This window comes from Zonotrichia albicollis, chromosome 7 (genome assembly GCF_047830755.1).
Source record: "Zonotrichia albicollis isolate bZonAlb1 chromosome 7, bZonAlb1.hap1, whole genome shotgun sequence".
In the NCBI taxonomy this organism is placed as follows: Eukaryota; Metazoa; Chordata; class Aves; order Passeriformes; family Passerellidae; genus Zonotrichia; species Zonotrichia albicollis.
This window is the reverse complement of record NC_133825.1, coordinates 37,377,315-37,383,314: the sequence shown is the minus strand read 5'-3', so window position 1 is coordinate 37,383,314 and position 6,000 is coordinate 37,377,315.

Genomic DNA, 6,000 nt, shown 5'->3' with positions numbered 1-6,000 from the left:
AGTATGGGTGGCAGGGTAATCCCAATGTGGGAGAGAACACCTTCTTTTAGCAGGTGTCTGCTGAAAGAAACAGCTTTGTTCTGTGTGCCCAGGATCTAATGCAGCTAATTACAGCAAACGTGCACCATGCAGGGGAATGTGCTGGTGGGAGTCTGGGATGACCATACTTGCAGTGAAAGGACAGGAGAGCATGGCTCCAGGCAGAACCAGACCTAGAGGAACCCTGCAGGGAGATCTCTGAAACATCTGCATGGGTCTCAGGATTACATGTCCTGCTGAAAGGCACCAGGTCCCAGCTCCAGAAACAGCTCAGGGCTCAGAGCTGAGGTCCTGGCAGGAGCACAGGCCCCTGAGTACCCACAAAAGCACAACCACCATGGTGCTGCTCATCAAGGTGCTCACGCCTCACCCTGTGTTGGAGCCTGCTTTTCACAAAGTCAACCTCTGCAGCGCATCCTCTGCATGTTCAAAGTCTTTCCTTAACAGGTGGCTGTCCTCCTCCTCCCCAAACATGCTACAGCTTGAATCAGACACTTTGATCAGGGGGAAAATATCCCCAGGGAAAAAAAGCTCTTGATGTAACACCAGCAATGTGTTTGAACCAGCCTGCCAGGGCACAGTGGAGAACCAGGGCCTGAAACTGTGGAGGGAAAAGGATGAAGACCTGGCCAGCAGCTGCAAACAAACCCTGCCTGAACCCAAAGAGTAAAATACTCAAAAAGTAAAATACAGAAAGAGTGTTTTATAGCCTTCATAGAGGTACTCACACTTGCAGAAGAGTTTCCAATGCCTTTCAGCAAACACAGTGTCCCAGGCTGCTGTGGAGACATCCCAAGCCTGCACATGCTGATAGGTGCTGCTGTCCCTGTGCAAGCTCCTGGCTGGTGGAACAGATGGAAATGCTGGTTTGTGGAAACACCTGAACATCCAAACCAGATACATTAACCTGTGCAGGTTTGCTGGCTGGAACAGTAGCTGTGGAAAAGAGCTGGACAATGAGCAGTTCCCATCCTCGGGATCTAGGATGCTGTGATGTCCCCTGAGTATCAATGGTTGCCCTACAAAGAGTGGAGCCTGCCTTCCTGGAGCACTGTGTGGTGGCAGCCCTGTTCTGGTGGCTGCCAGTTCACCCCAACATATGCCAATGACCCCTACTTTCATCAAAACGGATAAGAGTTCTGGTCACACCCTTGCCCACTCTACTGGTGTGGGACAACTCAAACATTTGCCTGAGCCAGATGCATTCACAAAATTTTGGTTTTAATGGCATTTTGTGACACAGGTTGGCTCCTCCACTGCAACCCCAACTGCTGAGAAATCAATCATTACCAGCAGTTAGCTGTTTGATGGTTAACAGCCTGAACCCAAGCCAAACTGGTTGTTAATTGGGCTAACAACTGATTTCAAGGGGTTGTTTTGCAGGGCCCAACACTCCCAGCAATTGACTTGGAGTTGTAACTAGCAGCCAGGCAGCAATTAACAGAGCCCGGGGAAATTCGCAGGCCATTACCAAAGGGCTGGCTCCCAGCTGGGCTTCTGCTTCTCATGGGGAGATAGGGAGCACAGCCACAGCCCGGGCCGAGCAGGCACAGCCGGCACTCAAGCCCCCATTTCACATCCTGATAGTCAAAATTCTATGGATGCACAGCCTAGGTCTTATCCTGCACGTCAGGAGGTTCTTAGGGTTGTTTTGTTGTTTTTTTTTTTAATTGTTGTAATTGGAGTTTTCCTAAAGTTTGCTATGAGCTTCCACAGGGACATCTTCCAGTTCTTCTTCAAATCTCTTCTCAGGACTCTGCTGTGGTAGCAACTAGACCTGTGCTTATGTCTATCTGGACAGCTTATGGCACCTGCTATAGGAAACATGATGTCTTTGGAACAAGGGCTGCTCCTTACTCTGGGAGCAGCTCATTAAAGAGGAGGTCCCAGCCACCAAGATGTACAACTGCAGCAGAGTTTGCAAAACAATCACAGAAAGAGGCTGAGATTCTTTTCCCATTTCCTCCTGCTATCAATCTTTGAGGAAAACAATTAGAAAGCACTACTGGCCATATTGGCAGGAGAAGGCAGCCAGGAAGCAAGGACCCTTCACAGTGGCATGGTCATGGCTAGAAGGGGTTACTCCATGGCTGAGCAGAGGGTTTGGATGGGAGCAGTGGCACAGATCAGGCATTCACCAAACTGAGGAGGCTCTGGCAGCCCTCAGCATCCCATTTCCAGTCCACAACAACCAACAGCACAGCCTTTGCAAAGTGATAATACCTGGACATGGCTGGAGTGGTCCTTCCATCACAGTCAAGCCTCCCCCAGCCTCTGATGTAGGATTATGATTTTATAATGGACACCACACAGCCTGGAAGGGCATTCCAGTGTTACAGCTACTATGAACAAAGGAGAGATGCTGTAAGTCACATGAAGCCCAAGAACATCCCCTCTGCCCCCAGAACAGCAAATCTGAGGTGCATTTCCTGCACAGCACCTGGCCATTAGGCAACCTGGAGTGACAGCCATAACCTTCAGTGTTGCATCACACTGCAACATATTCCAATACTTCAGCCAATCCACACACGATCCCTCTCTTGTCTGCAGCTGATGTGGGTACACAAGAGGTTTTGCTGGAGCCTGGCACCAGTTTCATGCTGACTTTGGCCCTGCAAATGCTGCAGGCTCCCATTAGCCCAGTCCCAAACATCCTCCAACATCTCCCAGGAGCTCCTCTGCTGTACCAAGCCACAGGGGCCATGTCTCCCTAGGCCCGTGGCTTGTCAATACCAGAGGCCACAGCACATCCTTGTCCAGAAGGAAAGCAAACAGCAAGCTTAGCCATCAAAGGTCCTCTGCAGCAAAGCCACAAGGAACTGGAGGGCAGCCCCATTTCTAAGGGAGAACTGATAGTGCTGTAGGTGTGCCTGGGGAGGGGGCAGAAACGCTGCAAATGGGAAGCCGAGTGGTAATCAGGAGCATATGTGTAGGTGTTGGAGCATCCCAGGTGCTACAGAAGTGCTAAGTGTTATTACTGTGCCCAGGAAACTGGCTGTGAAAAACAACTGTACTCCACATCCCCCTCTCTGCACCTTCTCGTGGATCTGGACCCAACTCCCCATCAGACTCAGGAAAAGAGGAACCAGCCTGGAGGTGCCTTTGGCTGCACCCTGTGGTCAGACAACCTGTGTGGGAAGAGAGGAGAGAAGCAGAGAGGGACCAAGGCTCAAAAGGAGCATCGGGTCTGGGCCCCCTGTGGCCAAGGAGATTTTGTGCCCTGTCAGAGTATGGTGCTGTCCCTCCACACAAGGTGAGTGCTGTAGCAGCACAGAAGGATGTTTCCACATGTGAGACTCATTTTGTGGCCACCCTGCCCAAAGCAATCTGTCTCATGAGCTCTGGCCCTGGAGGGCCATTCCCTTGTGACAACACTGAGCTCATTTCTGCTCCACTTGTGTCTCCCTCCAGGATGCTCTACTGGGTTCCTCACCAGGGCTTGCTGGTGTGGAGCAGGCACAGAGCAGGGCTGAGCCCTCCCTGCTGGCAGGATGCAGCCCACCAACAGCCAGAGTGGTTTGGAGTGGCCAAAATATGAGATCCCCCACCGAGCATCCCTGTTTCTGGCTATAAATCCCTCCCAAGGAGGAGTCTTTAGAGAGGGGGGCTGAGATGATCCACAGGCTGCAGCCACCCCCACCCCCTCCCCAGAGGAATTGCTCTCACACAAATGAAATGTGTGTAATTAATGGGCAGGGGGCTGGACAGGTCTGAGATGAAAGCGTTTCCTGGACTTGTCCTTCATTTGCATGGTATCAGAAGCTGTTCAGAAGGTGTGACTTTTCCCACAGGGAGCCCTCAGTTCGGTGGCACAATAAAGCCAGAACTTCTTACCCAGAATTAATTAAAGGAGGGGGAGGGGGATGGCAGGGAAATGTTTGAAAGCTGAGCCTGATGCAATAAACAAACAGCCCAGTCGTCCTTCCCAAGCTGAAGCCTGCCTAAGGGAGCCTGGGCAAGCCCCAGCCCTGCCACAGCATCCTACAGCCCACCCTGCTCAGTGGGCACCCATAGCCAAGCAAACCTCGTGCAAAAGTTGTAAACAGAGAAGGGGTGGGAGCAGAGGGAGCCTGTGCCAAAAGGTTTGGGTTTTGGTTGAAAAAGTAGGGGTGCAGCCCCTGCTCAGACAGCACATTCCCCTTTTCTTGCCACTTCAATTTATTGCTGCCTGCTACTCTATTTCTCTGCCATAGAATCACAGAGTGGTTTGGATTGGAAGGGACTTTAAAGATCCTCTAGTTCCAAATGCCCTGCCATGGACAGGGACACCTTCCACTGGATCAGATTGCTCAAAGCCCCATCCAACCTGGCCTTGAGCTCTGCCAGGGATGGAGCACCCACAGCTTCTCTGGGCAAGCACAGCAGCATTTAACCTGAAAGCAGCTCTTTCTCCTGCCTGGTGCTGCCCTGGTGTGTTCACCCCTCATTTACTTCTTACCCTGTGTCAGCTGGCTGGACCAGATGGGCTTCCCTGAGCTCTGGCAAGGTGGAGTCTCCCAAACGCTGCTCAGCTCCAGCCTTGTCCCTGTGTCCTCATGGTGAAGCCCTGTCCAGGCAGGGACACCACTGCTGGAGCTCAGGATGGGGATCATCCCTGCTCCAGCAGCCAGAGCAGCAAGGCTCCTCTCCTGCTGCATCTGCCACCTCCCTGCAGCCAGCTGGCGGCACCGAGGGGGCTGCAGGGTGACACTGGGAATGGTGGCATTAGCAACACCACCACAAGGACTCTGCTAGCTCAAAGCAGAGGTTTCTGCCCAAAACACCCATCTAATAGCATGAGTTAACAAAAGCAAGCCCCCCTCCCCAGCCCTGTCCTGCATCCAGCCCCATCTCAGCACTCTGCAGTCCCCAGGGCCCTGGGAGGGCTGTGATTCCCCAGCTTGGGTCACACACCTGCTGACGAAGAAGGAAAAAGGAAAAGTCCCAGATTCCTGGGTTGATGATTGACCCTGTGCATTCAAATAGCAGCCAGAGTTCCTGTAACTGTGGAGGGACAGCAGATGCCACCAAGGACTGTCTCCACGTCCCTGCATGGTGGTGGAAGCCACCATCCCTGGGGACCCTGTACAGAGCACCCTGCAGGCCCAGGAAGAGCCTGAGCTCCTCCAGACTCACCAAGGATGAAGTGGGATCAGTGCAGAGACAGGATATGAGGAACCATTAATTAATTCACTTACTCATTAACTTACTAGAATTAGGGTCTTTAATCTTCCAAGCAATGGTGAAACAACCTTTGTTGACTAGGAGCTAAAATCAGACAAATTCAAACAATAAACAAAGTCTCGAGCTGTAGTGCTCCATGGCCACCCAAAAGCCCTTCAGTGAGAAGTGGCTGACTGACCATGGAGCTGGGATCCCTTCCCAGGGTCAGGCCTGGGTGCCTTCTCTGTGGCAGAGTAAGGAGCAGGATTTGGGGGCTGGTGGGGTGCAGAGCTGTGTGGGGACACAGGAGAGTCCACACCCACCTCAGAGCCCAGGCTGCTGGCTGCTCACTGCTTTAGCTCTCAGCTGCATCCCAGGATGGCAGGGATGGGGGAACAGCCTTGCTGGAGGCTGAGCACCCACACCATGCCCTTCCCTACCATAGCCGGGGCATTTGTAACAAGTCAGGAGACACGGGGCCAGTCCTGTGCCTCTGCTGCCCGTACCTGCAGCAGGCACCTGGCACCAATTCACTCGTGTTCACAAAGCCATTAGGAAAAGCAGTTAGACAAATTAAAGGAAGAAAAGCAACCATTAAGGACTATCAAACACCATCTCTGCCTGGGGAAAGACCAGGAGCAATTCACTTTTAATTCCTGCCGTCTGTAAACCACAACAAAGTCTGCCCCCACTGTCATCCTCAGGCTTCTGCAGCCCTCGGGTCCCTCCTGGAACCGTCAGACAAAAGCCATCCATGCTGTCCTGTGGCTCAAGCAACATCCCTGTCTCCCTGCTGCAGCAGCGATGCTCAGGTGCAGG